This window comes from Bufo gargarizans, chromosome 9 (genome assembly GCF_014858855.1).
Source record: "Bufo gargarizans isolate SCDJY-AF-19 chromosome 9, ASM1485885v1, whole genome shotgun sequence".
Lineage (NCBI taxonomy): Eukaryota > Metazoa > Chordata > Amphibia > Anura > Bufonidae > Bufo > Bufo gargarizans.
The window spans coordinates 43,526,045-43,548,760 of record NC_058088.1 but is presented as its reverse complement, the minus strand read 5'-3'; positions in this window follow the sequence as shown (position 1 = coordinate 43,548,760).

Here is a 22,716-nt window from a genome sequence, read left to right as displayed (position 1 = left end):
TTCAAGATTCCCAGATAAACTCAAACCTGCACATAGATCCCTATAATTATGTCTCTAAACAGGTCATCATTAAATAAATTGTCACACTGCAGCAACTTATCTCCTATCCATCCACAGGATAGGGGACAAGTGTCTGACCGGAGGGGGTCCAACCACTTGAGACCCAACCAATCACTAGTTTAAAGTGTAGCGGCATTCACATTGCTACTCCATTCAGCTCAATGGGGCTGCCAGAGATAGCTGAGTGTTTGAATGCTATCTCCAGCAGTCTACCAGACTTGAATGAAGCAGTAGCACACATATAGGTCCACCAGTCCATTTAAACAGCAGAACATGGATCTACTGATCAGCAGGACCCCACTGAGCAGACCTATAACCAATCCTGTGGATAGTGGATAAGTTGTTGTAATGAAACTTCAAAAAAAGTGTGATGGGTTTGTTTTACGTATGTCCCATTTTTTATGATTAAGGCAGAAATCAAACATTTGGCCACTTTTTCAATTAAAATGAGAGTTGCGTCCCCTTTTGCTTTTTGCATTATTGAGGCTTCCAGTGGTCACCAATGACGTTTATGACGTGTCTAATTGACAGCCCATAATGTTATATAAGTAGAAAACCCCTTTAACATATATCAAATGTATTCCTATAAGAGGATAAGACATGAGAAGTCCTCTGGGCAAACAGAGTAACATAGGCTTTCCCCAAAATATATCTATTAGTGTATATAAATACATGCATGACAACATATAAATTCTTCCACATTTTCTCATACCTTATCAGATACTGTAGGTTATGTCACTTCTCCACAGGTACATATGTCTATCAAACACTGATGACTTCTTGGGGCATCATGTAATATTCCTCTTCCATGTAATTAGTTAATGAGGTAATTTCTTCAACTGGAGCTTTAAGGCTTGTAAGTCTTTAGTTGGTAGATACTTAGTCAGCATTGCTTCCAGTCTGGGGTGTTCAGCTAACATGCCCAGGATATTCCTGCCATACATCCTGGCTTGTTGGCATCTATCCTGCACAGCTTTGGCTACAGCTGGTATTGCCCTATCTGTGATGCCCTTTCTTCCAGACAGGAAAAACTCTGGTCCCATTCTATCCACCAGACCTGCAAGATGTTTTACTGTGGTGGATCTCACCGTGGTGTTCTTGTGGCAGAGTCCTCCTTCTATCAGGGCTGTGAGAGCGTGGCCAGGGCTGACATTCTCCACCATTGATGTTAGAGAGCTGTTCACTGCCTCCCGAATAAAGGAGCTGGAATCCCCGGCCTTGTTTAATAACACACTGACTGTCTGCTGGAGGTTGTAGTCCATGTGTGTCTGCACTGCGGAGAACATTGTATCCAAGCATTTGATAGCTGCAAGTGACACGGCCGATCTTAGGTTGGTCACTTCTTTTATTACAGCGATCCTCAGTTCTCGTATGGATGGTAGCGCAGCTTCAGTATGGCAGGATATCAGGGAGACGATGGTATCAATCCCTTGGATCTTGTTTTCCCAGTCCTCTTTCCCCAGCAGGCTCAGGGCCTCAGCAGCTGTCGTATTGGGCTGGGACAGTTCCATTAGGTGTTTGTTAGGGGTAGCATTCTGTTTTTTTATTGCACGATGACTCGATGATGTTCTAATAGGTGGTAATGCTGATGTCTTTGTCTTGGGTGCAGGAGGTTCATCATGCTGGTCCCTTGGATGTAGCTGGGAATTCTTATACTGCACCATATTCACAGATGTTATTTTTGGCAACTGTCCTGATGGATATGCCTGGCAAGAATTCTTCTCGTAGATCTTTTTCTTGAGGAGTACCAAATATTTAGCTACTTGGTCAAGGTCTTCTTTTGCTGTGGCTCTTTTTGACCATGTAGGTGATTCCGATGTCATAGGAATATTCCATCCTGATGTTCTTTCATAGCCACTAGATGATGGGTGTCTCTCAGGGTTTCTCAGTTGAGTATTACTGGTCAGTCTGGCCAGCACTCTCTGAGCCGCCATGTCCCTGTGTTCAGTGTAGTTATCACCTAGGCGGTATTTAGATGGTAGTGTCGACTTCATGCCATACTGATTGGAAGATGAGAAGTCTGAGAGGTCAGACTCAGAGCTAGATGTTACTGAGCTATAGTCAAATGAGTCTGACTCCCACATCTTCCAAAATTCCCAAAATTCTCCTAATCACTCGATGCGCTCACCAATATCACTGCTGCTCCTTTGAAAGAAAGTCAAGCAATCTACAGAACACTGAGTGAGCCAGGTTCTAACCCACTCTTCTCACAATGCCGCGGTTATGACATCAGTACCACGTGTAGAATGTTCAACTTAAAGGGCCACTGACTCCAAAATAGAGGAATATATTTAATATGGTTCACACAGAAATGCACATGACTCCCTGTGTGTTGGCTTAAATGTTTCCGTTTGTGTTTCATTTTGTTACTTTGTCTTTAATTATGATTGAACTCAAATTTTATTTGCACAAAGGCTATTCTTACCTGATATCAACCATTTCAGGTAAACAGAGCTCAAAATATCTTCTCTTAATATTCAACATTCAGGTTTAATCATTTCTTTACTATTAAATATTCAGGGCACAGTTTTTGTATCATCACCTTGGTGACTTTTGGTTTTACCTTGTCATCAGCAGGAAGAACTCATTGGCTAAAGCCTAGGAATGTTTGCACTGTAAAATGTGGGGAGGGAGTCTCAGTCAGAACTAAAAGATGGGACTGAACATGAAGGGATGTGGGTTACTTTGACAGTTGGTACCAGGAGAAACTGAGAGGCAGTTGAGAAGGATAACTGATAGAAGATGGCTGGAGGCTGAGTACAGAGAAATATCAATGCTGAAACTTGAAAGGCTATGTACACCTACAGAGACAATTGTTTTTACGTGTATAATTGAATTGAAACAATTTAGGGTAAAAACCATTTGTTAAATTGGTCTTTATTAAACATATCGAGCTGATCTGTCACAAAGGGTTAACTGTTTAGCTGTGTGACTGGTACTTTCACCTTCACTTTGTGCTCTAATAACCCTTAGCTTTAAGTTGCTTATAGAGGTTTTCACAGCTTAGACAATGGGGGTATATTGCTACGATATGCCCCCATTCAGTGTCGGACTGGGGTTCCTAGGGCCCACCAGTAAAATGTATTTCGGGGACCAACCGTATGGATACATTCAATATTACCTGCTCACACAGCAGCAAGATGCTACCAGATAATTGAATATGAGGGTCCCTGCAGCAACTTTGAGAAGGTAGGTCTTGGGGAGAAGAGGACACTGGTAGCTTTCCTCTCTACCTAGAAATCATCTCAGCTCTGATCGTGTCTAATAATAAACTGGGGAGTTTCTTTAATAATCTGTCAAGTTTATATAAACATAGGCTGTTGAGGAGCTGTACATTGAATATATGTATGTAGTGCAGGAAGTCTACTGTGTTATGTGCCACTTGTGCAGGGGGTGGATTACAAGGGGCCCACCTTGCTCAGGGGCCCACTGGGGGGATTCACCTGTAGCACTATGGGCCAATCCGAGCCTGTCACTATTGTCTGATAGGTGCGAGTCCCCTACACTGAGAATGGAGGCGCGAAAGTTGTGGAGGGCTCACTGTGCATGCGCAGCTGTCCTCTATTCATTTCTAAGGGGCGGACGAAAATAGCCAAGCACTAGCTTGATCATCACCTTTCCCGTTCCGTTCTCGGTGTAGGTGCGGGTCCCAGCGGTGGGACCAACACCCATCAGACAATGGGGGCATATCCTAATGATATGCCCCCATTGTCTCAGATGGGAAACCCCATTTAAATGTCATAAACGCAGTATATATACTGTCTCTTTATCTTAACAGGAGAACAAAAGGATGAAGCAAAGTTTGGATGAAGAACAAAAGTCAAGAAAGGAATTGGAAAAGTTGGTTCGCAAAATGTTGAAACAAGCTAGTGAGACAGCACGTGACGACCCCTCGCACTAGTTCCCACATGTCAGCAGACTCATCCGGGACACTTACTGTAAGGACTTCCTGTAAAGAACTTTTGGAGAACACAGAATGAGTATACCCTTCTCAGCATATGAGGGTCACAGTGAGGGTTAGAAGGAACAGATACATACATGGCTGGAATCTATTTGAACTTCCTCTATGGCTCTGTCTACCATCATCACACTAGAGGCAGCCATTATGTAGAGTAAAATTTATGTGGCCCCTTTTAAACAGGCAGTCTGTGTGCCCCTACTTTGTAAAAGTTCCTCAGACGGAGGGATCACGGTGACATTGGCCTGTACAGTCACATCTCATCCATGAGTTTGATCATATGTAAACAAGTGCAAACGCCATGAGACTTCCAAAGGAGTATATTACAAAGTAGGCGCCCGGACAGTGCTTGGTTCAATAAACCTTATTTATAGTCAACCGGTACAAATTGTCTGTAGCGACAACAATGAGATAAAAATGAAAAATGGACTGATAGCTGGACTATTTGATTAGTTATATTTGTATGCGAACAGTCGCACTATAAATGGAATACTCAGCCCTGGTTGGAGTACCGCACTAGGAGTTGTTCAGAAAGGGCAGACCGACTATAGGCTTCGTCTCATCAGCATTGTGAGACTCTACCTTCCTTATAGATAAGTATAATCTAATCAATGGCAAAAGATAGTGAAAGGAATCGTCCTATATAAGCAGCAGTAAAGATAGACAGCGGAGACGCAACATGATCCATTGGTGATTGTCACAATGTTCTCCGGCACGCAGGTACAACCAAAAAGCAATTGTCCAGCATGTTTAACATAGTCACATAGACACGTGATGTTACCCTGTCCTAATGCACAAAAGGCACGCTATAGAGTACTCAGGGTGGGTGGAGGGTCCGGCCACTGTAAGGATGGGATTCATGTCACTTTGGGGGTATACTTTTTAATTGCCTTCTCTTCCTATATTGAAAGCACTTCAAAATCTGTTTGGGTATTTATATCATATGTGAATGGGTGTTCAGAACCCAAAAATTACCCCCATGACTTTATAATGAACATAATGGATCTCACCAATAAAATCTGGGGGTGCTGCCCATGATACACAGCAAGGCCCCCTAGGTTTAGGTGTGATCACAGGGCGTGTTTTTATCTATCTATCGATCCAGCTCTTGTTCCCTCTTTTACTCTTTTACTAAGTTACCTATTTTTACACAATTTTAGGACTTCCAGCAATAGTTATGACACATATTTGCCACCAATTAGCAGAGCGTTTGGTAACCATGCTGAAACCAAGTACATTTTTGTTATTTTTGGGAGTACTATAGTGTAAATGGCTTCTTTAAAACTTTGACAATGCCCTTTAAAGGGGGTTGTGCAGAAGTAGAAAAACAAAGCGCCACACTTGTCTGTGGTTTGTATCTGGTATTGCAGCTGATCTCTATTGAAGTGAATGGGTCTGAGCTTCAGTACTATATGCATAGTTGGCAGAATAAGGCTACTTTCACACTAGCGTTCGAATGGATCCGTTCTGAACGGATCCGATCATTTTAATGCAGACGGAGGCTCCGTTCAGAACGGATCCGTCTGCATTAAATTGGCAAAAAAAAGCTAAGTGTGAAATTAGCCTGAGCGGATCCGTCCAGACTTTTACATTGAAAGTCAATGGGGGATGGATCCGCTTGAAGATTGAGCCATATTGTGGCATCTTCAAATGGATCCGTCCCCATTGACTTACATTGTAAGTCTGGACGGATCCGCACGCCTCCGCACGCCTCCGCACGGCCAGGCGGACACCCGAACGCTGCAAGCAGCGTTCAGGTGTCCGCCTGCTGAGCGGAGCGGAGGCTGAACGCCGCCAGACTGATGCAGTCTGAGCGGATCCGCATCAGGGCTGGACGGAAGCGTTCGGGTCCGCTCGTGAGCCCCTTCAAACGGAGCTCACGAGCGGACAGCCGAACGCTAGTGTGAAAGTAGCCTAATTCAGGACGTTTAATCCTTTCCTTGGGACTGTCCCCAAAACATCCAGTAATGCTCCTAGAAACTATCCATTTCAGGTTGAATTTTCACAAACTACACCCCTTACTATCAGCATTGCTCCCTAAGGCCATGCAGTGACTGGAGGGCACACCCTTTCTTCCTGGACTTTTGGGGTCTCCTGCCTGATTTTAGGTTGAGCGGCCTTGCTGTTGGGTGTTTGGCAGGATGCAAGGCAGGAGTGCAGAAACACAGGTTGGCGGATGACGGAGGAAAAGACCAGGCCCAATTTGATTGCATTAAGTAAACTCTCACTTTACTGATTGGACAATGGGAGCAATAGTTCATATCGCTACAAAGGGCACAGTTCCAAAATATAGTCTTCTCCCAGTAACTGTATATGGGCAGCAATAGTGATGGTGGTGCCAGTTCCTGAGTCTAATTCAAAAATACTTAAGTTAACCACAGGCGCGCTATACTGTCTTGTTTAATTTCTGCAATTCCCAGGCTGACAGGTGCAGACTTTAGATCCAGGTGGCTAGTCTGTCTCAAAGTAGTGGGTGCCGGAGGCTATTAACCCTTTCCATAGCAGTAAAGTGTCTTGCCATAAATGAGCAGTACCTTACTGACATTATCTTGCAAGGCCTTAATGGTTCTGGTCCTTTAGATGCCTGGTCTCTTTCTCCTCTGGATTTTTTTGATGATAAAGTCACTTCTCTAGCAGCTGTAGACTCAGAGATAAAGGTTCTCTGAACTTGGACCTAGTTTGCAGGAGCTTGCACATGTAGGTCCTCTCTGTAGCCCTGACTTGACACACACTCAGTCACCAGGAGGGTAAGCGAAGTCAATCACCCTGGGAACCAAAATAAATCTGCCAGTGTTAACCATATATTGCCCATACATTGCATTTAGGTGTACGGAGTGCGCAAAGAAAATCACAACATTTAACTGAGTAGCAGTAAATTAACCATTTTATCAGTAGTTAACCCTTTGCAGTTGTCCTCTGGGGTACTGCACCAATTATGCACACGCAACCTGTGGACACCTATGGCACTGTATTTAGAAAAAAGCAGCCATATTTTCTATTATTGAACAACCCCTTTATGGTTTGCATTAGGGGAAGTGCAGGTTTAAAATAACTTTGGGTGTCATTTGTTAAAACTGGCAACCAATCAGAGTTCAGCTTTTATTACTTAAACAGCTTGTACAGTAGACAGATGAAAGCTGCACTGTGATTGGCTGTGTTGAGTGACCGTTTTTTGTTTTGCTATTTTTACCTAATAAGGCCCAATTAGTCAGTGTAAATGAACAGTACATTGATATCTGTAGCCTTCATTTCATATCAGCGCTGCACTACTGCTCATATGATAGCAATAATTCTACATAAGCCGGGTTTAGCACTGTCATGTTTCCATTCACTTTGCCGTGAAGGTATCATCCTGTATAGTTGCACTTTAGTATATGCAATAAGGTTCAATGTGCAGTCAAAGACTGTGATCCATTTTCTCTTTACTTGTAATCTTATTATATCTCTCTATTAACCACCATATTTTATGCATATTATTTTATGGGGATATTAGAAGGCCTGGTCTGAAATGGTTGATAGGAGTCTAGGATCCTGGGTACCAATTTCTATGTTTGTGGGAAATTCATCATGTTTTATTTAAATGGAGTCTGTGTCCTCAAATATCTTATTCTTTAAAGTGAAATATACTTTTTTTATTTTATTTCTATGGCTCTGACTCTTGACACCCCCACCCATCAGACAAAACAGTGGACTGGGCCAGAAGCAGAAGCTGCATTAAAAGTGCTAATTCTGGCACTGGAGACTGCAGGGAAAAACTGATCGGAGGGGGTGCCAGGTGTTGGACCCTCATCGATCTTATATTGATGATGATGATGTCCAATGATCACCAATGAGTGGGACAATTATTGGGAAAGAGCATTCTAAGGAACACACCTTCACAATAATTTCCCTATGTAAAGGTGGCACGATAAGCCAATCACTGGTGTGGGCACCTAAATCATCATTTCTTGGCCGCAGATCATACTTTGTAAACAGCATTCTGCTGCCCAGAAAGATTAAATGTGTATGAGGATGCGCAATCACTCTAGTAATCGCTTGTCCTCATACAGTGCAGATGATTGCTGCATGTAAATGAAGCTCTCACCTCCTGCAAGGGGCAGGCAATTATCGGGGATAAACAGTTCATTCCCAATAATTGCTTTCTTTGTCAACCCATATAAAGGCGCCTGAAAGGTAGGTCATCAATTTGTAGGTCCTGGAAAACTACTTTAATAACGACTAAAGTGTTTCAGTGTTATATTAAATTGGGTTCAGGATAGGTCACCAATATCAGATTGTGGGGTCCAGCATTCCCCCCATATAGGTGTTTTTGCAGCCGCTGGAAACAAAACCATTATCGGAGCTCTGTGTTCTTACAAGCTATGTACCTGTGGGACCATCACATGACCAAGGATGAGTTTAGGTACAATGTAAGTTCCTAATGTATGAGTACAAGCAGAGATGTTGAAAATTTTTAGGAATTGATAGAGAAAGCGTATTGCAAACATAAAAAGGGAACCTGTCACCTCAAAAATGCATCTACATCCGCCAGCAGTACCTCGTAGTAGCCCGCAGCCTGTTAATAATCATATGCTTCATCCTGTTGTCCGACGCTGCGTAAGTTAAAAAAACAGTTTTATTCTCCATCAGCGCTATAGTGCCGGCCAGCTTGAAGTCTAGAGGGCAGCGGCCTTCTTGCTTCAAGTCAAGGTAACCACGCCCCCTAACCGTCCCCTCTTGCCTGAGAGTGACAGCCTGCAGTGCGTCAGCGATTCCCCAAGTCTTGCGCTTGCGTGCGGTGCTCTGTGATAATGAGCTATTCCATCTCCTGCTGCCACTGTTGGCATGCGCGAGAATTGGGGAATCGCGCCCGCACTGCAGGCTAGAGGGGACGGTTAGGGGGCGTGGTTACTTTGACTTGAAGCAAGGAGGCCGCTGATCCCTTGACTTCAAGCTGGCCGGCACTATAGTGCTGATGGAGAATAAAACTGTGTTTTTTTAACTTACGCAGCATCGGACAACAGGATGAAAGTTATGATTATTAACAGGCTGCGGGCTACTACGAGGTACTGCTGGGGGATGTAGATGCATTTTTGATGTGACAGGTTCCCTTTAATGTTTGCAATACGCTTTCTCTATCAATTCCTAAAAATGTTCAACATTTGAGGTGTCAAGTTCCCTTTAAGTATTACCTAATTGCCACTGGACCTTTCTCCCTATGCTAAGACAGTCAGAGGTAGTAAGCAGGCTTATGTGACACCCTAGTTCTAATTAGAAGTTAGTTTAAAAGGGTTCTCTTGGAATTAATTTCTTGGAAGAAAATACAATTACTAAAATACTTAAATATTAATTTAATCACACAGAAGTTACTACAGAAAACTGAGCTAAAATGCTGCCTCATCTTCCTCTCTGCTCTGCTTGTCAGGAATTATTATTACGAATACAGCTGATAAGATCTTCAGCTGAATTTCTGTAGGTATGGAGTTCATGGAAAGACATGAAGAACAGAGAGTATAGGGATGTGGATAACGAGCAGCAGCACTTGTATGCAGTCTCTATTACCACAATCTGTCCTGTCCGTCCTCTCTGTACTTCATGTCTCCTCATGAACTCCATTCCTACAGAGATTCAGCTGAAGATTGGCTGTGTTCAGGATCATAATCCCTGACACACTGAGCAGAGATGAGGATATAGCAGCTCTTTAGCTCAGTGTTCTGAAGTAACAGTCTTCCTGTGTGATTAGGACAGATTTTATGTGTACTAATAGGACGGTGACCATTTTATTTCTCCTAATTACTGTTGAGCGAATCAAAGTATCTGAAGTGGACCTTGATCCGAATTTCAGGAAAAATTCGATTTGCTGCAAAGCCGATTTCTTCTTGCTTAGTGGTAACGAGTCTACTTTAAATGGTGGTAAAAAAAATTAACATACTCACCGCACCCATTTGTGTGCGAAGAGGCTATTGTGGCCATCTTGATTGCAAAAAACGTGTGAAATGTCATGTGGGATGACGTGTACGTCACTGCGCTGGGCGAGCACAGTGACATCATCAACCATGATGTCACAGCACCCAGCCAGCCAGCGTGATAATGTAATCATGTCCCTGCGCAAGATTTTGCGCCATGTCTTCAATCAAGATGGCCGTGACAGCCTCTCTGCGATCAAATGGATAAGGGGAATAGCCCTTGAAAGGCCTTAATTTTATTCTCAGAAGCGCGATTAGTGATGAATGCGGCATCTGAGGGGATCCATGATGGGAACGATGCAATCGCCATTCCCCGTCATTGCGCCCGCTACATACAAAGAAATGCTCTTTCTGAATTTATCACAAATCAAATTTCTTTGTAAAATTTGGCAAAGCAGTCGAAAAAATATTCTATAACTTCACTCCTCTCTACTCCTAATGATTGGTCCCTAGACCAAATGAGCCATTAAAAATAATGAAAGGTATTTGGAAATATATTTCTAATGAAGTAATATTTAAGTATTTTTATTTTCTTAATTCCCAGAGAACCCTTTTAAGTAGAGAAATGCATACGGGCAGTGGTGTAACTAGAAATGACTGGGCTTTACAGCAAGTTTTTGAATGGGTCTCCCCTCCAGCAAATTCTTCTCAACCCCTTCCTTCTGATCAACCCCCACTTCTGTCGCTCGTCAAAATCACTGTCTCAGACCAGGTCTGGCACCCGTCTGTTTCCTACACGTATATACTGTATGTCATGTCGCTGTACATACTGTCACTGTATATAATGTGATTGTATAATACTGTTCAAGTGGCCCTGACAATAAAATCAGTTAGTCCTCCTCCTGGGTGGGTCCCTTCTGAGTTTGGGCTTTGTAGCAGCTGCCTACCATGCTTCCACTATAGCTTCACCCCTGTATATGGGTCTCCTCACTAGCCAAAAGGGCCCACTGCCAGACAGAAAACCACATTTACATACATGAAAAATTTGAGCGTCACCAATCGGCACTTTGGTAGGTGAAATTGCACTTAATAACAACTCTTTTAATATGAAAGGATCCGTCCTTGTGACCATTTACCTTTAAGAAATCATCAGGATCCCAGTGGGAAAACAAGCACAGTGATTGCTGTCCGTCTATTTCCAATGGCCTAGAGCTGTTTGACAATCTGCTGAAGGCACTGAAAAGGTTTCAGGCTGGTTTTATATACAGGTTGCAGGAACGTTATGCCCGGGGAAAAATACCAGAGAATTGCAATTTGTGATTTTACAATAGTTATGAAAAAATGTTGAGGTCATGTCCATCTAATGTATAAAAAGGTAAAGAAAAGATCGTCCCAATCCCATGGCATTCCAGCGCCAATGATCTGGGCGGACATAGTTGCCTTCACTGCAGTGATGACATACCTGACTATGTCACATGACCGTCTTAGTTATTTATTTTTTACATTTTAGATTGTTCCCAGACTTAACTTTTGTTGAGGTTTCAGAAGGCCCCCTTAAATCCATTTTGGAAGTGCAGTTGGGCCATTGATCAGCTGATTCCTGCAGGTCCAGCTTACCTTTAATAACCTGTAATTTCAGGAGAAAGTTAGCCCTAACAATACATTTTCCCTGCCCAGTTAATGACCACTTGATTATACATGCAGGTCAGTGATTATATCTGGATGAGCTTGATGAGAGTTAGCCAGTCTATGCTCTTTATTTTGAAGGGGGTTTTGAATGAGGAAACCCCCTCTGTGACATCCATATGTTCCAACAAGGCATGTGTCTTGGGGAGACCTCCTCTTTTTAAAGTAGACCTGTTCCTGCCTTAGTTTACTCTCACAATCTACAAACTATTTGTTTTAGGATTTGGTTGAGCAAGCGAGTTTTAGATTACTTTTGTGTGATATGTTGTATATTTTACTCTTTTGTAATGTATCCAGTTCTACAATAATCTGAACTGAAAGATTTTGAGGACCTCACTCATCTAAATGTTCATGGTGACATCAGTATTCATTTTCAATGTGATATTCCTGTAGGGTTAATGCACACAGGTATCTGTTAATAGAACTAATAAAATATTTCTCATGAACCAAGCCAAGTTATTCCGGGGACAAACTTTAAATACACAATGAGACTACATTACATTTGTGGTCTTCTCCAATAAGAGGAACATCATGAGAGGACCATCTATGCAAGCACTAGAATCCAAAGATACATAAGATGGAAAGTAAGCCATGGGTATAATAAGACATACTGTAGTATATGTATTGCTTTAGGGCTGTTTACAGAACATGTAAATACTATGCGTTTCTGCTGTGCTATAACCTTGTAAGCAGCAGTTTTACCCTTGGGAAGTGTTTTGTTGCTATTCTTCTTCTGTTTTGGTTTTCTATTAATTTTTTATTGCTATTTGACATTTTCAATAAATCTTTTTTTTTATATAAATGTAAGTATAATGTATAGAGTGTTATTCTTCTACACTTTCACACTGCACTTATCTGTCCATGATGCATCAGTGTCCTGCTTTAAAATTAATATCCTCTATTCAACGCCATTTTTAGATCAAATATTCTCTTGCTGATTGATTTCTTAATATGTCTTCAAAGTGGATGAAGCTCAGTTTTTTTATTCTAGACTCCAAATCCTCTACATAATCACAGTTAAAAGATTATAGTCTGATTGTGACCTCTGTTGTGGTAAAAATATTAATAGTTGTAATCAGCCCGCATCAAAGTTAGTGTAAGGAAAAGGCAACTCCATCCTCCATCAGCTACAGCCAGAGAACCACACAAATGCTACCATCTTGATTCAATTCTCCTGACCATCTCCTTCCTCCTCCATGCCCAGTGCGTCCTTTATTGACTAAAACACAAGGTGTAAAAGGGGCTGGCCCAAGACAAGGATACAGGAAGTGATGACATATCAAAGGACAGGGAGGGGCAGCCAATGTGGCTGTGCAGACAATGGACACACCCCATACAAACACATGTATACAATAATCTACCATTACCACTGAGAGACATGATGACAATCTATAAAACACACACACACATCCTAAGATAAAATGTCCACATAATAAAATTTCCACAACACCACCAACCACCACTACAGACTGTTTACTTTTACTATTTAGTTCAGTGTTCATACAGTATGCAGTTCATAAGTTCTCTTAAAGGGGTTGTCCGGGTTCAGAGCTGAACCCAGACATATCCCCATCTTCACACCCCCGGTCGCCCTGATATGAGCATCAGAGCATTTCATACTCCGATGCTCTACATTGTCCTGCACTGAATCACACAGGGCAAAGGCATTTTTCGGAGATCCAGTGACGTACTGGGCTCTCCATAGGGACTGCTAGGTGGAGGTTTCCGCCCAGCAGTGAGCCTGGTGATGTCGCCGGCACTAACTGGTAGGGCTTTAGCGCTGCCCTAGCCTGTAAAATGGTTAGGGCAGCACTAAAGCTCGCCCATCAAATCTAGGGCAAGGGAGAGGATTGGTGCATGAACTGCTCATATCAGAGTGGCCGGAGGGGTGAATATGGGGATATGTCCGAGTTCAAACCTCTTCAAGTGCAGGCAGTCAGTTATGGTATCTTTTAACTATACATTTGGAAGGAAAAAAAGTAAGTGAACCCTTTAGAATTTCCAGGATTTCTGCACTGATTACTAATAAAATGTGGCTTGATTGTTATCTATCTAAACTAATGACACTCAAAGAGTTGTACCAGCCATGCCTTTTATTGAGCGACAAGGAGGCCACAAGGAAGGGAGAAAATTTAAGTGAACCTTTGTGTTAATTCTTCAAATGCTAAGTGTCAACATTTTAAGCAGATGAGATTGGAAGTATAGGTTTTTACAAGTGCTTTTCCTATTAAATAAAGGTACATAGAGCCTGGTTACTTTCAAATCTGTTCTTGAACAGGAATGGTCAGTGTGAGCTATGCCTGTAATGATAGGTAAAGGACAGTGCAGCCCTGACTTCCACCGACATCACTGTCCCTACATACTTGCCCCCAACTTGTCCCTATTCCAAGTGCATGGACCCAGGAAGGAAGGGTTAAACAGATTAGTCAGATCAGAAAGCAACACCAGAAATAAACACAGAGCCCAGTACCAAGCCACGTCCAAACCAGGAGAAAATGTCAGCAAAATCATGACACCAAATTAAGGTCAGGTTAACTAAAGGTCAAAGTCAGAAAACCAGCAATCCGTAGAGCAGTAGCACTAGTGATGCAGGAACAACAATCACAGGCAACTTTGTTCAGCAGTTGTCTGCTTAAATCTCTTCCTGGAAGCAATCATGACGCCAGAGCTGTGACTGATTGGCCCAATGCCCCTGTTCCCTGATAGGCCAAGCAGTTCCTGTGTCAGCGAGGCTTACTGCCACAGTAACAGAATGACGCAAGCAGTGCTGCCATGCAGAGGCAGGGAGGGCCACCGGGTGATTCCTTGACAATGCCATGATGCAAACAACTTTTTGAAGACCTCACAAGATGTGTTATATATATATATATACACATACATACATGTGTGTGTATGTATATATATATATATAGCTATAAGGCTTTAAGGACCAGGTTGTTAATCAATCTATACTTAGGCAAATTATCTACCAATATAGTAAATTTAGGACTGTTGCTACTCTTCCTAGGAGTCATCCTCCTGCTATGATCATTCTAAGTGCAAAAAAGGCAATCCTGAAAGAGTTGAGAAAGAACCCAAGGGTAACAGCATAGACCTACAGAAAAGAAGACTCTAAAACCTTCAAAACCTCTGTTTATGTGAACACTATTAGAAGAGCACTGAACAAAAATGGAGTTCATGAAAGGACAGCGGGAAGGTCGCCACTGCTGTTCAACGATGCTGCCCATTTCAAGTTTGCTTGAGACCACCTGGATGTTTCACAGTACTTCTGGAAAAATGTTCCATGGACAGATGAGCCAATTTTTCTGCACAAATGCACACATAGCTATTTGGAGGAAAAGTACAAAGCACACCAAAACAAAAACATCACCCCAACTGTCAAGCATGGTGGAGAGAGCATCATGGTGTGGGGCTGCTTTGCAGCTTCAGGGCCTGGGTCCCTGGAAGCAATCGTGACACCAGAGCTGTGACTGATTGGCCTAATGCCCCTGTTCCCTGATAGGACAGTAAATCCTAACCGGCATCCGTTTTTTACAGCTCTTAGGTAATGGCATTTGCAGGTTCTATTTCCTTTCAGAACATTTGGAGGTGTATGTGACAAAAATGGACAAGACAAGAATGCTTTGGTAGTGAAGCAGTATCTCAAGGCTAGAATGAGATAACCAAGCAATTTGTTGTTGGTCTCTTTTTGGAAACCAAAGGGATCGGACAGGAAGTATCATGCATAAATAGGTTTTCAGTTAAAAGGAAAAAAATATCACTACAGGATGATTAAAAAGTATCAATCTACACAATGCTGGCTGATGCTGCATGGTTCTACCTGTCAAAAACAGGCAGATCCATTCATTGGGATCCAGAATCTTTTACAAAATGGATCATAAAACACCTGTCATGAGGGGCGTGGCCAGCTATGAAGGAGTGAGGACGCGCTCAGCTCGGGCTCCTCGACACACCCAGAGAAACCACCCCTCAGCTTCCAGCCATAGATGGGCAAAGTGACCAAAAAGGGTAGAACCTGATCAACGGCTCCCCTGGCATCTTCACAAGGCGGCCTGCCACGGCTTTTCGCCCGACAGTCCGCCGCAACGGGTCCCGACCTGAATGAGCGCGCTATGCGCTTGCAAGATGGCGCCGACGGCCCTGTTGCGTGGACCACTGAGACGCATCATGAAGCGCCTGGGAACCCTCCTTCCTCACCGGACAGACAAAGATCCAGGTCCGCATCAGTACCTATTTTGTTCGCCTCCATGGAGCAGTGCCAGCGACTCCAGAGCCCGGATCCACTTGTCACCACTAGGCCACGATCCACCCAGAGGAGCACGGACCCTGGTTCCTCTTACCTGCCGGACATTCCTCAAGCCGCTGCATTTCCGCAGCACATGGTGACACCGCAGGTCAGTGCAGGGGGCTCACCACCCTCCCCACAAGGGGCCTCACAAATGCTTCCTAGCCCTGCTACCCCAGGAAACATGGCTCTTAGGTCTTTAGCGGCCTCTTTCTATCCCAGGGGGCAGGCACCTAAAGTACTCCCTACTTTGGATGCTCAAGATATCCAAAGGAGGTCATCTCCACACAACGACCTCCCTCAGCAGGGACCGGCCTTTAAGTTGCCATCAAAGGTCCCCTGACTGGCCAGCAGCTCAAGCTTCCTCTCCAAAAGTGTTGCAGGAACCCTTCCAGCCTCCTTCCCGCTCCCCTGGTCCGTCCCTGGCGGCGTCCCCCCATTGGTCCACGGGGTCCTCATGGGACAACTCCCTTACGCATTTATCTGAAACTGACTCATCAGGCATGAAGGCTACATCTGACCCCGCAGCTACATCCCCTCAGGGATCTCCTCCGCATCTCACCCCGAGATTACCATCCTCTACCGCTTCATTTGATGAGGACTCCAGAGTCCAGACCTACCCACTATTGCGGACACTTATATGCTCGCTACCTTCTAAGGTGTGCTGTGGTGCCTGTGACCCTTCGCTTCTCCGTATTCTTGCAATCCTGTAGTAGCTCCATCCTTTGTATTTTATCAATAAATTTATACCTTTTTATACCATTCTCCACTTGTTCGTTTGCGCTACCTTCTAAGACAGATTTATCTAGCTTTGCTGCCAACATCTTGCAAGAATGTAAGCGTGAATTTTCTCAAATGCACTCTGACATGGCCATACTCGACACTAGAGTTGATTCAGTTACACAGGAACATGCAACCTTGTCAACAACTGTCCAAGCTTTGCAAGACAAAGTGCAGATCCACGATGCGCAACTGCATGCCCTACAGCAACACCTTGGCGACATAGAAAACCGTAGTCGTCGTAACAATCTGCAGATCAGAGGCCTTCCAGGGTCAATAACATCGACAGTCCTTCTACCCACTATTGTAAAACTATTCAATGGACTCCTGGGATGTCTACCAAGCTCCCACATTGAGATCGGCAGGGCCGATAGAGCTTTGTGCCTGCTACTGGATCTTCTCAAAGACCGTGAAATCTCCTATCGCTGGGGCTATCCGTTTTATCTATTTGCAGGTCCCAAAGGACATGTTGCCACTCTCCGTAACCCTTCGGATCTGCCACAATTTCTATTACAGCTAGACCTGCCGCCGGTGGACTTGGGACCCTGGTCGTCTATTCTTGCTGCTGCTCCTCTGTTGCTGAGACAAACCCTGTTCGCCCCATGTCGTTTGCACATCTGGAGTACCCAGACCTACCCCGCGGGGACGATGACAGAAATAACTGGCTGGTCTCAGACGTGGATCCTCACCCAATCTTGACACCTGAAGAGTCGCCTGCTATCTCTGATCGGGACTCCTATCCTACAACCATAACAGTTTCTTCTTCTTGTTTGCCTAATACAATTTGGCTATTCTCATTTGCTTCTTTCCGCTGGCTGGTGATTTCAACTATCAACCTGAAACAACTGGAAATGTGGTAGGCCTACTCTTATCCGGATGCTACCTTCCCCCAATAGTTCGAGACACTCCCTCGGGTGTCTCCTTAGACCTTTTGGTCATACTATCAGTGTTTTGCTTCTTCCCCACTCCTCCTACCTTTTTTGTTTCTTTCTCATCTCTTGTTTTTCACCCTCTCCCTTTTCCCTTGTGTTCTCTTCCCTTAGAAATGGCATTGCTGAAAATTGTATCTTTCAACGCAAAAGCTCTCAACACCCCTGAAGAGAGCCCAAGTACTCCACCACTTCCACCGCCAAAAAGTACACGTCGTCTGTTTTCAGGAAACGCACTTTAAAGAAGGTAGCGCCCCGGGTATACAACATCGGCACTACATGACCTGGCACCTTGCAAACCATCTGGTGACTAAGACAAAAGGAGTCGCCATAGCGATTCATGAATCATTACCTCACCCAGGTGCTGGGCTGTACTGCAGGTACTTGATCCTGGTACTAATAATTAGTGGACGTAAATTCACCTTTCTCAATGTCTATGCCCCCAATCAGAATCAAGCATCCTTTATCTTGGATCTAATTGACAAAACCATGCCCCTGATCCGAGGATCAGTCATCTTATGTGGCGATTTCAATCTAACTCTCGACCCCACACTTGACAACTCGACCGGGCGTGCCTCCCTTCCCTACTCCACTATTAAAAAGTCAAGCGAGCACTACTCCAACTGCAATTACGTGACCCTTGGCGCCTTCAGCACCCAGCAGATAAAGATTATACCTTTTCCAAAGAGCTTTGTCTTGGCTGGACTCCACACAAATAGGCAATATCTTGTGGTCAGATCACACCCCGATATATTGCTCCTTGACCCTCCCCTTTCTCACTAGACAGGAGTGGACATGGCGTTTGAGCGAGTCTCTCCTTCTTGACCCGGTTTGCGTTGCTGACCTTACCAGCACTATAACAAATGTTTTTACTGATCACAGTGCAGACACCACCCCTCTCCCAATGAAATGGGAGGCCGTGAAATGTGTTCTTTGGGGTGTTCTCATTAAACATGGCTCCTGTCTCAAAAAAGGAGAAAGCGCACTCTTAAACTTGCACTATAAAAGGTTGCCTCTCTGGAACTTGCCCACAAATGAGAACTTTCCATGTCGACTCTCCTTGATCTTCAAAATGCACGTATAGATGCCAAACGCCTCTTGGAAGCGTCCTATAAGCGCATGATACAAATATGTCTCAGCAAGATTTATGAATATGGAAATAAAAGTGGACGTGTTTTGGCAAGAGCTCTAACGGGCAAATTAGCTGGCACCCACATCCCTGCCGTCAAAACCCCCAAGGAACGCAAGGTACACACCACCGCAGAAATTGCATCCTCCTTTCGCTCCTTTTACTCACGCTCTACAATATGCCCCAATTTCCCCTAAAGCAAACAGATAATACACCTGAACACCCCTCTAACCTACCCCAACTATCTGCAGTAGAATCTTCTAGCCTGGAGGCAACATTCACGGCGGTTGAGCTCCAAATGGTTCTTAAATCCCTAGCAGGGGGCAAAAGCCCAGGCCCTGACTGGTTCACAGCTAGGTTTTACAAGTCCCTCACTTCTTCTCTTTCTCTTCTTCTGCTCCAAGTCTTTAACGTGGTGGCTCCTGGGCTTCCCTTCCCGGCGCAGGCCACTCAGGCCCATATTACAGTCAGCCCAAAATCGTGTAAGGACCCGCACCTATGTGCCAGTTATCGTCCTATATCCCTCTTGAATGTGGATCTCAAGATATTTGTCAAACTAATATCAAACAGATTGAACTCTTATTTACCGTCACTGATCCACACCGACCAGGTGGGGTTCGTGCCGGGGAGGAGGCCCACACTCTTAAAACCCTAGACATCGTTCATCACACTAAAACAAATAAGATCCCCCTCATGATCTTATACCTAGACGCAGAAAAAGCCTTTGATCGTATATCTTGGCACTCCATACATACTGTCCTCTCACACCTTGGTGTAGGCCCGATTTTTCTGTTTAAAGATTCTTACTAGTGTTGAGCGAGCATGCTCGGCCAAACTGCTGTTCGGCTCGAGTATCGCTATGCTCGGCACATGGCGGTACTCGGCCAGGTACCGCATGTGCTCGAGCGCCATGCTCGAGTCTCCTCCCCGCACGTTTCTTGCCTGCTATGCAGCCAATAAACGTGCGGGTAAGTACTGCCATCACTGTAATGCCGTAGCCTTGTTGGTTACTGGCATTAAAGTGATTGGCTAGCCAGAACACTTTATCGGGTGCTATATAGCACCCGATGGCGTGTGTTTGGCTGATTATTAGAGCCTACAATAACCCAAAAACAGTACCTCACTCCCCAACCTACTGCAACTTGTACAAAAAAAAGAGCAAGGATTTTTTCAAGGTAAAAAATCTCATTTTATTCAATATAAATCACATGATCATTACAGGTATTGCTCAAATGGGACAGGACATGGAGACTGAGCCACAAGGGGCTATACAATGTGGAGAATCACAATGGGGGATAATGTGACCATACCCAGCAGAGAACAACAATATACCAGAGGCCGTGAGCAAAAGTGTAGTTGCGGGTGCGAATGCTGATCCCCTAGTATAAAACAACTACTGACTATTGCTCACAACCTCTGTCCGGGGATGCTGTGAGGTGTCAATGGACGGTGCAGTACTACTAATGAAGATGGCATATAACAATGAACTGCAAACCTCTCGTCCCACCCTGATCCAGCTACCAAGTTACCTACCCATGTTGCTGCTGTAGAATGGTAACACGACTCCCCCACTGCTGCTTCAACAGTGAAGCAGCAGTGGGGGAGTCGTGTTTGATGATAGCAATCCGTCCAGGCACTGACGCAGCAAAGCAGCCCCAAACCATGATGCCCCCACCACCATACTTCACAGTTGAGATGAGGTTTTGATGTTGGTGTGCTGTGCCTCTTTTTCTCCACACATAGTGTTGTGTGTTTCTTCCAAACAACTTAACTTTTAGTTTCATCTGTCCACAGAATATTTTGCCAGTACTGCTGTGGAACATCCAGGTGCTCTTGTAAAAACTGGTAAATGTGCAGCAATGTTTTTTTGGGACAGCAGTGGCTTCCTCTGGGGTATCCTCCCATGAAATCCATTCTTGTTTAGTGTTTTACATATCGTAGATTTGCTAACAGGAATGTTAGCATATGCCAGAGACTTTTGTAAGTCTTTAGCTGACACTCTAGGATTCTTCTTCACCTCATTGAGCAGTCTGCGCTGTGCTCTTGCAGTCATCTTTACAGGACGGCCACTCCTAGGGAGAGTAGCAGCAGTGCTGAATTTTCTCCATTTATAGACCATTTGTCTTACCATGGACTGATGAACAGCAAGGCTTTTGGAGATACTTTTATAACCCTTTCCAGCTTTATGCAAGTCAAAAATTCTTAATCGTAGGTCTTCACATCAGGCAATGCTTCTTGTGAAAAGCAAAACCCGAACTGGTATGTGTTTTTTATACGGCAGGGCAGCTGTAACCAACACCTCCAATCTCATCTTATTGATTGGACTCCAGTTGGCTGACACCTCACTCCAATTCGCTCTTGGAGAGGTCATTAGTCTAGGGATTCACATACTTTTTCCACCTGCACTGTGAATGTTTACATGGTGTGTTCAATAAAAACATGGTAACATTTAATTATTTGTGTGTTAGTTTAAGCAGACTGTGATTGTCTATTGTTGTGACTTAGATGAAGATCAGATCAAATTTTATGACTAATTTGTGCAGAAATCCATATCATTCTAAAGGGTTCACATACTTTTTCTTGCAATTGTATAATGGTGTGCAGCCATTTTCTATTTTAGAATCATGTTTGCTTCATGGATATGCACCTGTGATTTCTAGTCTACATTTTGTGTAGCAATATAATATTGCCTTCAATTTTTTCCCCCATACTTTTTCTATAGAGGGTGTCTGCAGTGCCTTGTGACATCTGTGCAATACCTTCTGTGTGTCTGGGCCAGAGATAGGAAAAATATAAGTGAAAACTAGTATATTTTTTCCATACTGTTTCTATAGAGGGTGTGTGCAGTGACTTGTGACCACTAGCGTACATACAGGGGTCGCAGTTGCGACCGGGCCCGGCACTCCGCGCGGCCGCCCCTTTAATATACTTACCCTCCCCGGCCGGCGCTTCACTGTCCTGAGCGCATACAGCGTGATTCCGTCTGATGGAAGACAGAGGAGCGCGACTTCTGCCGGAGAGAAGGAGTAGCCGCGGCACAGAACAGGTAAGTATGTTGGGGCCTGGGGATCACTCTGTGGGCTGCCGCTGACTGATCTGAGGTCTGATGGGGGCTGACTGGGGGTCTGATGGGGGTCTTTGGGCTGATCTGAGGTCTGATGGGGGTCTTTGGGCTGATCTGAGGTCTGATGGGGGCTCAGTGGGGATCTGATGGGGGTATTTGGGCTGATCTGAGGTCTGATGGGGGCTGACTGGGAGTCTTTTGTCTGATGGGGGCTGAGTGGTGGTCTGATGGGGGTCTTTGGGCTGATCTGAGGTCTGATGGAGGCTGACTGTTTTTTTTTGGTCTGTTAGGGGTTGATGGGGGTCTTTGGGCTGATCTGTGGTCTGATGGGGCTGAGTGGGGTTCTGATGGGGGTCTTTGGGTTGATCTGAGATCTGATGGAGGCTGACTGGGGGTCTTTGGACTGATCTGAGGTCTGATGGGGGCTAAGTGGGGGTCTTTGGGCTGATATGAGGTCTGATGGGGGTCTGCGGACTGATCTGAGGTCTAATGGGGGCTGAGCGGGCTGATTGTGGGTCTAATGGGGACAGAGTGGGATGATCTGAGGTCTGATGGGGGCTGAGTGGGCTGATCTGAGGTCTGATGGGGGCTGAGTTGGCTGATATGCGGTCTCTCTGCAGTGGCAGAGAGACTCGCTGAAGCCAGCAGCAGCCAATTTTCTCAGATTACAGCCACTCTGCAGCTTTGGCTCTAATCTGACTGAAATGGCTGCTGCTGGCCTCAGTCTCTCTGCCACTGCTGCTCTTAGGGGGGCCAGACGTCTGGTTTTAGGCCTGACAGTCCGCTTTTTAGACTCCTGGTCCGACGTAAGGCCAGGACAGATGGCCATAAGTCCGCTTTTTTGTTGTTATTGATGATGGGACGGCGGGTCCGGCTCAGGCATGATCACTTTAACCACTTCAGCCCCGCTAGCTGAAACCCCCTTCATGACCAGAGCACT